At 32.4% G+C, this 9744-nt stretch overlaps 1 long non-coding RNA gene across 1 annotated transcript; it reads left to right on the forward strand.

The window, feature by feature from the left end:
- The first annotated feature begins 7358 nt into the window (after window positions 1-7358).
- LOC145315056 (uncharacterized) lies at window positions 7359-8102 on the forward strand. The gene is made up of 2 exons (XR_013877937.1): window positions 7359-7440; window positions 7773-8102. It is a non-coding gene; the product is annotated as an uncharacterized LOC145315056 (long non-coding RNA).
- Window positions 8103-9744: the final 1642 nt, after the last annotated feature.

The following is a 9744-nucleotide window of genomic DNA, read 5'->3' on the forward strand; positions in this document are numbered from 1 at the left end:
TTAGAGAGGGGGAGGGGGCGGTAACAATTTTAAAACAAAATTTGGATGGGTGGATTAAAAAAAGTAAAAAAAGAGGTGATTTCTCTTAGGAGAGTGTAAGTACCCTTCCCCAAAATAGGTATAAAACTTCCCTGGAACTATGAGAAGCTTCAATGTAAAGTAGAAACATATCAGTCTGGAAGTTAGCGAGATCCTTAGGTACAAACACACAGACGGAAGACATCCTTTAACTTTTATGTATATAAACATATATTTATGAGAATAACTTTTGATAAATATAGATTTGATAATAGTTATTTCTCGCATCGTATTATAAACCGCTTTCCGCGGATATAGAAGGTACAATTATAAGATTAAAACCAGTTTTTTATCCTCGAGGTGCCGAAGGCACCGCCTATAAAAACTGGTTTTAATCTTATGATTGTACATTTTTATATTCGTAGAAAGCTGGATATAATACGATGCTAGACATAGTTTTTTCGTATGGATGAGAACCGGTTCCTATCCACCGGATTCGAATGAATACGAGAAAAATACTTATATAACACAATGAAAGTTAAATTGTGATAAATAAAATTACTCCATGTGTAAATGAAAAGTAATAGTGGAAAAGTTTTGACACTAAATTTTTGTACAACCCAATCAAGAACTAACATCCCCAATGACGATAAACATAATTACCCCTGTTGTAGGTAAAAATTAATGGTTTAAAGTTTAGGCACAATTAGTTTGAAATAATCCAATCAATATTCATTAAAAGGAATCCAATTTTAAACTTTGGGTACCAGTAAAATTTGAAGTCGAATGACCCCTTCCTCCCTGGTTATTGAGTAATGATAACAATCTATTCCACTCCTATCACTATCTTGTTATATACAGAAGGCATAAATAACTTATAAAACTTTGGGTACCAGTGTAATTTAAATGTCCTCTCCCTCCCAGGTTATTGAGTATTGATAACAATCTATTCCACTGGTATAACTATCCTGTTATATACTGGAAGGCGTATATGGACAAATAAAACTTTGGGTACCAGTGAAATTTAAATGTCCCCTCCCTCCCTGGTTATTGAGTATTGATAACAATATAATTCACTCCTGTCAATATCTTAGAATATTCTTAGAAGACCTAACTAACTAATAAATCTTTGTGTACTAGTAAAATTTGAAGTCCACTGCCCCCCCCCCCCTCCCTGGTTGTTAAAAATAGTGATAACAATCACTGGTATCACTAACTTGTTATATACAGGAAGGCGTAACTAACTAAAAAAAACTTTGGTTACCAGTGTAATTTACAATCCAAAGTCCCCTCCCTCCCTGGTTATTGAGTAATGATAACATTCTATTCCACTGCTATCACTGTCTTGTTATATACTGGAAGGCATAAATAACTAATAAAACTTTGGGTACCAGTGTAATTTAAATGTTCCCTCCCTCCCTGGTTATTGAGTATTGATAACAATATAATTCACTCCTGTCAATATCTTGTTCTTGGAAGACCTAACTAACTGATTAAAACTTTGTGTAATTTGAAGTCCACTGCTCCCCCCCCCCCCCCTCCCTGGTTATTAAATAGTGATAACAATCACTGGTGTCACTAACTTGTTATATACTGTGCTGCGTATCTGAACAAATAAAGGATATTTGAATAACTAAGTTACATTCTAGTGCCCAAATTCAGGTGTTTACACACATTTACAAATATTTATTAACAGCAAAATATTTCATATTATACAATATACATGTACCTTCAGCAGTTAAATATTTACGTGGATATTTATCAATTAGTAATTTAACTACTATTTAGCTCATTTGTGGATATTCAACTACTATTGTTTAAAAAGCTCTAAATGGAAATATGTATGGATAGTCATTCACTATTGGGAAAATTTTGGATATTAAAATACTATTGAGCTATGAGTTTTATTTATCCTTTTATCTTACTAAAGATAACATGAATAACAACATTCATAAAAGCAAAGCTCAACTAATCGACAATCAAACTCCAACAAATATCGAAAATAAAAACTTTAATGAAGAAATCACATATGATACATAAAAATCTGAAGAAAAAAAATATGAACATGTATTGAAATTTACTTAACATATGATGTACTTAACTTTTAAAACATAGATCAAGTAATAATTACAGATTTGTTACCCTCTCTAAACACTGTTATAGTTTTTTCAAATATTGTTTCAAATCAAAGATTTGATATAGGCCACGCTTCGTTTTTAATTAAATGAATAAGTTGGGGTACAATGTTTGGCATTTTCAATATAAGTAAATTATAATAAAAACCCCATAGAATGCGATAATAACTTCAGAAAAATCGAAGAAAATAGTTTTCATACTTAATTAACATTTTAAAGTTTGTCTTCAAAAAGTTTAGATAAGATGCCTTTAAAAGTTGTCTATGATTTTGTCAGGGATAAAAATGAAACTTTAAAATAAGAATTACAACATATTTTTTTAATTAGTACAAAGTAAAATTTTGAACATTTTATTGATCAGTATATTTTTTAAAATGTGAAGTAGAAACCTGAATATTTTATCATGAAAATTGTGTTATGATTTGATTGTCTGCTAGATGACAAGAAAAAAGATACTGACAGTACTTGTTGGTTCTTTAAAAAAAAATAGGAAGATTACTTTCAGAACCCCTCTTTTTGCAACATTATTTCAATAGAACAGAGCCGTAGTCTTAGTGTAATCAATATCTAGACAACCATCCATTGTTTTAGAATTGTTCAATTTTTTTACTTCTGATAAAAAGAGAATTAATGGTATTTTTGTAAATATTATACCTCCAAGAAATGGCTATACTTCCCAATCATATGTTGTGTGATATTTAAGAGGAATTATTATGATATAATGCCATTAAAATATTCGTTGAAAAAAGTGCTATTCTAGCTTATACTTCACATTTTAATGTGTATGATAATTCAAATAAAAGATAATGAAGATTTATATTATATTTAATTGTTATAATTATAAAGAAAAACCTGGAAACAGTAAAAAACTGACTTTATTTTATTACAATCATCTGACTTTAGGACGAACTAGCCTTAAATTTTAAGTTTATATATAGAGGCACTCGAAGATTTTATGTTATTGTTCATGATGAAATTGATATTTATTTTGTTTTTCACAGACTTATTTTTTTGTTGCTTTGATAAAACTTCTGCCCAAATTTCTACACTTGTTTTTCTTCCGTCCGTCCATTCGTCGTTACTTCGCCTGCCCAGTACCCGGCTTATCAGGAAACTCAAGGTATAAGACAATTGGTTATAAATTATTTAAGCACACCCCCTATATGGAAAACAAAATTATCCCTTCTGTAGAATAAAATAATTGGTGTAAGGTTTGTACAACTTTGTCCTTACAGCTTAAGGGCAAAGGAATGAGAGAAAGAGATAAAACTTTGGGGATTAGCATAGTTTCCAGTCCAATGTTCCCTTCCTCCCTGCGGCTTATGAACCAAACTTGTTTTAAGCCAAGGCACTTTAAATCTTACATACACACAAATGTATTTACACACACACCCACATACACAGACAAACACACACACACATACACCACAGACAAATACACAAAATACATACATGATGAAAAACAATAGTTTTTCGTACTAGCATTTAAATTCACATATTAATATATTTTATTTTTTTTAGTGACAAAATAAATATTAAAATCAATATAAAACCGTTCATTAGTAAATTATTGTCTTATTGAGGATACGACCCCTAGAGGCCTCCAGGGTCACCTGAAAAGGAGGAGGTAGTCATTAAAGAAATACAGCATGACCCTCGAAAAAGTATTTTTAAGCATCTGCAGCCCTTATTTCTCAATGAATTATTTAAAAATGCATATGTCCTTGTTCTCTATAGTATTCCACGTAAGTAGATATAAAAATATTTTTTGTACCTCCATTAACACCGGAGATTTTTAGTGCTAAAGTTTTGAAAAAGTGACTGAGGAAAAAGTAACTTTTAACATGATACGACTTTTTTAGCAAAATTAAGGTAGAAATCCTTTTATTTTTGTTACTAGCAGAAACTTTATACAAAAAAGAAATAAAAAATTTAGTTTTTGAGTAAAAAGCATTTTTTTACACATATTTTTTTAGTCTTTTTAGTTTAATGATATTTTGAAAAACTTACTTATTAGGCAAAATTGTTTAAGATTAAAAAACCAAATAAATCTCTATGAATATAGCAGGAAAATTGTTTTTGTTTCACAATCCTAACTTTAATAACAAAAAAGTTATAAAGAAAATAAAAATAAAACATAATGATTTTTTAGTCTAAAAAGCTTAATTTACCCCTTATTAAATAATTGAGATGTCAGAAAAGTAGGCGGAGCAACTGTCATAATTAATCCTTTTCTATAAATAAGGGTTAATAAATAACCTAAAATTTGCAAATAATCAATTCATTCAGTAGTATTTTTTGCCATTAAAAATTTATATTTTTTGGTGGAATAAAAAAGAAATATTTAGTTAACTTGTTTTTCTTTGTGTCTCATTATTCAGTTACCAGAAAAACATAATATAACTGTGGTATCCGCCTAGGGTAAATGGCAGACACCAGAGTTCGAATAAAGACTACGGCAGTGTGAACAGACGTGGACACCTTACTATAGAGAAGCTACGCTTCTCTAGCATTCACTAGACAAGAATCAACATCTATTTCAGTTGTCACTTTATTGAAGGTGTAAAGGATACTAAAGCTATATACAACAAACAATAACTACATGGATAGGAATAAATGATCATAACATAAAAGCATTATAATACATATACAATAGTCAGTTTGGGCAATCATGATTCCCCATCCCTGGAAAGGGTGGGGGGGATTAAGAATACAGTTAACCATAATATAAATACATATGGATTAGGAATAAAGATAGTTAAAGATAAATCATACAGTAAAACATAGATAATTGCAATGGTTAGGTAGATGGCTATCCCTGTCTGGGGCAGGCAGGATAGCCCATGGAGCAGCACAATAGGTAGATAAGCATAGAGGGGTTGAGTGGTAGGTCTGGGTACTAAAGAGGGAAGGTTTGATGATTACTTGTGACAACAACAGTCTGTGTGGGGGTGATTCTATCAGGTGAGGGCAGGTTTAGATCCTTTATCCTCAGGGTTGAGGTGGTGCTGATAACTTGGTGGTTGAAGGGGAAGGTTCCGGTGCTTAAGATGGGAGAGGGAGGGTTAACACCCCTCCCTCCATTTGCAGGACAACTGAGAGATGAAACCAGTACCGTTATCTGACATATTTTCAGGTGGCTTTATAATTGTAGAATAACAGGATTTAGCTAGGTGCGTAGCATCACTATAATGTCTTGGTTTCTGCATGGTCCAGAGCTGCCGCATACCACATAACCATCCAAAAAATAAGAGAAACAAAAAAAAATTCTTTTTCTCATTCACTTTTTCAAAACTTTAGCTCTAAAAATCTCCGGTGTTAATTGAGGTAAAAAAAATATTTTTATATCTACTTACGTGGAATACTATGGAGAACAAGGACATATGCATTTTTTAATAATTCATTGAGAAATAAGGGCTGCAGATGCTTAAAAATACTTTTTTGAGGGTCATGCTGTAGTAAACCATTTTTATAGGAGAAGGAGGTTTTTTTTTATAATTGTAATTACTCTTGGTAGACTGCAGGCACCCATTAACATAAGATACAAAAGAAACTTTATGGGACCTTTAAGAAGCTTTACATGGCAGTTAGCAAGATCTTTCTGTACAACATATTTAAAAATAAGATTTACTTTTTATATTCTTCTAAATTCGATATCAATAAAATGAACAAACATTGCATATAAATTTGCGGTGCACTTCAACGCCCAAATTTATTCATTGACTTTTATCCATTCTACATTCTATATGAAATCCAAATCTTAAATATCAGTAGGGGAGGGTGGGGATACTGGACATTAACACTTGTCCTCAAAGTTTAATAAAGTAATCTTATTTGCTGGCTCAATTACTTTGAAAACTTATCAGGGTTGTAAAACTTTCAGGGTTCAGACATATCCACCAATAAATTAAATCTTAAAAAGACGTAATTTTGTTTCATAATCATAAATGGGGATGTACTTACATCAGTTGATCGTCCATTGTCTAATTTCTTATGAGCTCTTATGTTTATCCTTGTCTATGAAAATATACAACTGAGGATATAAATTAGGTATTTGAATTTTAAGAAAGGGAGCAAAGCAGCTCAATAATAAGTTAGAGAGAAAAGGGAATAAATATTAGCTAGAGTAAAATAATAGAGAGGAAAAGGGTTAAATAACTGTATCTCCCCATCGCACTGTCCTTGTGCCCACTTTCAATTGGGTCATTGAAAGTCAACCAATAGTGTGGTGTGTATTAGCACAGCCAAGTAGCAGGAAATAATTTGGTAGCATACGAATGAGGTCATTGAAAAAGGAAGGGAGTTAGTTATCTGTATACATCTATACTTGTTGGGAATTGTCCATTTCGTGGCAACACCCCTTAAGGGGCGATTAGTCGTATGATTGCCCCATCGGGTTAGGCAATTGGCCCCGCAGGGTAAGAGCCCCCCGCAGAAGCCAGAAATAGGAGAAAAGCTACTGTGAAAAAAAACAAGAAACGCCCCTTAAGGAGAGTTTCCATGAAAGTGTCTATACCCCAGAATTCTAAATGAACCTAATACTACACTGCTTTGAAAGCATAATTATCCTTTTTTTATTGTCCTCAAGTAAGATTTTGTTATGTCTGTCCGTCTGTCTTCTTGTGTGTCTGTCTAGTACCCAATTTTTTTCTTTTTAAAATTAATGTAGAGAGCGAAATAATTTATCTAATACAACTCCTCTAAAATTTATAGGCACACCAAAACAAGTTTAAAATGCAATAGACTTGAATAAAAATATATCTATGATATGGCAGGGATCTTAAAGGATAAGACAATTGACGGTAAATTGTTGATCATTCCTAATGATAATAAGCAAACTAACCCCTTCTGTAGATGAAACATATTAATAGAAAAGCTATATTATGAAAGTAACCAATCATAATTAAATAAAGTAGTTTTTGAGCCAACGAATTATAAAAATTTGTGTAATTTACGGTCCCCTTCCTCTCTGATGATAAGGACACCAAATATTTTAGCAAATCAATCTTGTCGTCAAGGGGACTTTTGTTCCAGGGATAGGAGTGGGGACAAAACCGCGACAGGGACAAAACCGAGACATAACAAAACCGCGACAGGGACAAAACCGCGACATAACAAAACCGCGACATTACATATAAAAAAAATCTACTAAAAAAATAAGAAAATGTTCCAAATTTTAAACAATAATCTTCCAAATTTAGTAACGGCTAAATATGAACGTTGCAACATTTATTCCTTCGAACAAAGGTAGAAACTTACTTGTTGGGGCTGACAAATACGAGTATAGGTAAGATGATTTTTGTTTTGTTTTAAAATTTGCTGTTTTGTATCCACTCCCGATTATCGTTGTTGCAAGAGCGCAGTTATTTCCGTGTTGTTAATGGAGAGACAATGATTAACAGAAAATTATGTAATTATTTATAATATTGTAAGTATAAACATAACAAATATATTTAAAACGCATGATTTTCTTTTATGTAAAATATGCTGAAGTTAAGTGAAATATCACACATATAAAAAATTTGGTTCTATTTCAATTTAGATAAAACAAATATAGATATATAATGTATATTTGTTATGTAATGTTAGCTGAACCTTAATGTATTTTTATCTTTTCAGGAGGCGGAACGTTAAAGGTTCGACTACCTACTACTGCTGTCGGGAGGATGAGAGCAAGAAATGTAAGGCCACTGCTGTTACAATTGAGAAGGACGGGGTGACCTACATCAAGGCCGAGAAAGAGCTACAAGACAGCAAACAAGAGAGAGTTCCTGTTTGGCAACCGGGACACAGTTTAAAATTCACTTTTTGTTAATGTTGTTTGAACACATAAATTGCTTATTGATTAATTGTATCTCTTTGTTTGAATAATAAATTCTACAACACTTCTACATAGTTATATTTCTGTTAGGTTAGGTTAGGTTATGGGCAAGGGGGCCGAGCGCTGCGGCCATGTATTTCTACAAAAAAAATCCTACATAGTTATATTTCTGTTATTTTTTAACTTTCGCGGTTTTGTCCCTGTCGCGGTTTTGTTGTGTCGCGGTTTTGTCCCTGTCGAGAATTTGTTTGTCGCGGTTTTGTCCCCACTCCCAGGGATAGAGGAGTTATCTATAATACAAAGTAGAGCGATGTCTGTCTGAAGCTTAAGATCTCAGTAACCACAGAACCGAATGGGCTCTAACTCTTCATGGAATATACTTACTGGTCCATTGATTGTTTTTGTTTTTATCAGAGTAATGATTTGATTAAGCACAAAAGAAACCATACAGGAGAGAAACAATAATTTGTGACATAAGTAATACGTTCAAACGAAGTAAAACTGTCCATAAAAAGAGTCCATTACTCCATACTGGGATAAAACCATTCTCTTGTGGTCAATGTTGAAATCTCAGAAAAGTGATTTGACTAAACACAAAAGAATCAATACAGGTGAAACATACTCATGTGAAATATGTAAAAAAAAACAAGGATGACTACATCCATAAAAGCGAAGCTTTGAAACGGTATGACAAACGGACATTGACACTTGTATAGTGTCTGAACTGAATAATCAGAATATAAAAGTATCAAAAGAGTCGAAGCAAAATTGTAAGTAAATTTGTTGAAAAACTGCTTGATACAAGATAATGTTTATGGACATACTTACATTTCTAGGACTTGATTATAGAGTTGCTTCGCTTATACTATTGATCTTTGTTGTCCCAGGAATCAGTATACCAAAAATCAGATCAATCTGATTATTAGATCACATAAAAATTTGTTGTTAAAAAAGTAAAAAAAATCAACATGTTTAAAATGGACGTACGGACATTCTGGTAATGATTATAGAGTTGCTACGCTTTCTAAATCGTACTTAACTACTTCAGAAATCACAATGAAAAGTTTGAAATCAATAGGACAATTCTAACATGCCTAAATTAGCAAAAAAAAGCTATCCGTTACGGACGGACGTACGGACGGACCGACCGACCCTAATTATAGAAAAGCTTCGCTTTTGAAGATACGTTAAACGAATTGGGGGGAGCGCTCACCTCTCACACAACAAAGCAAAATTCTATTAGATGCGAACCAACTCTATAAGTGACCGTGTCTGCTCGTCTGTCTTTACCTCTAATATTATTTCTGTCTCTTTCTTAACTATTCAAATCATCTCTCTAATAATTTTACCAATTACCAATTAATAAATGTTATAATTAATTAAAAGTGAATTAGGAAAATGAGAAAGCAAATTGCAATAAAATATAACAATATAGCGAAAACTTGTAGAAAAGCTTTGCTGATAATAAGAAGTTTTTGATAGCAAAATTTTTGCACCACAGACATTTTTGTAAATAAAAAGTATTTAGGTAATGAAATAAGTTTTAATTCATCTATCTTTCCCATCTGTCACACACCAACTTCTAGAGATCATTGTTATATAGAATTAATAGCGGCTACGCCCCCTAGAGGCCTCTAGGGACACCTAATGAAATAAGCAGGGAGGTTTATTTTTAAAAGCGAAGCTGTTCTATAATTAGGGTCGGTCTGTCCGTCTGTACGTCTGTAACGGATAGCTTTTTTTTCATTAATTTAGGCAAGTTAGAATTGT

The sequence above is a fragment of the Acartia tonsa genome, chromosome 3 (assembly GCF_053477335.1).
Source record: "Acartia tonsa isolate MP-2025a chromosome 3, ASM5347733v1, whole genome shotgun sequence".
NCBI lineage: Eukaryota > Metazoa > Arthropoda > Copepoda > Calanoida > Acartiidae > Acartia > Acartia tonsa.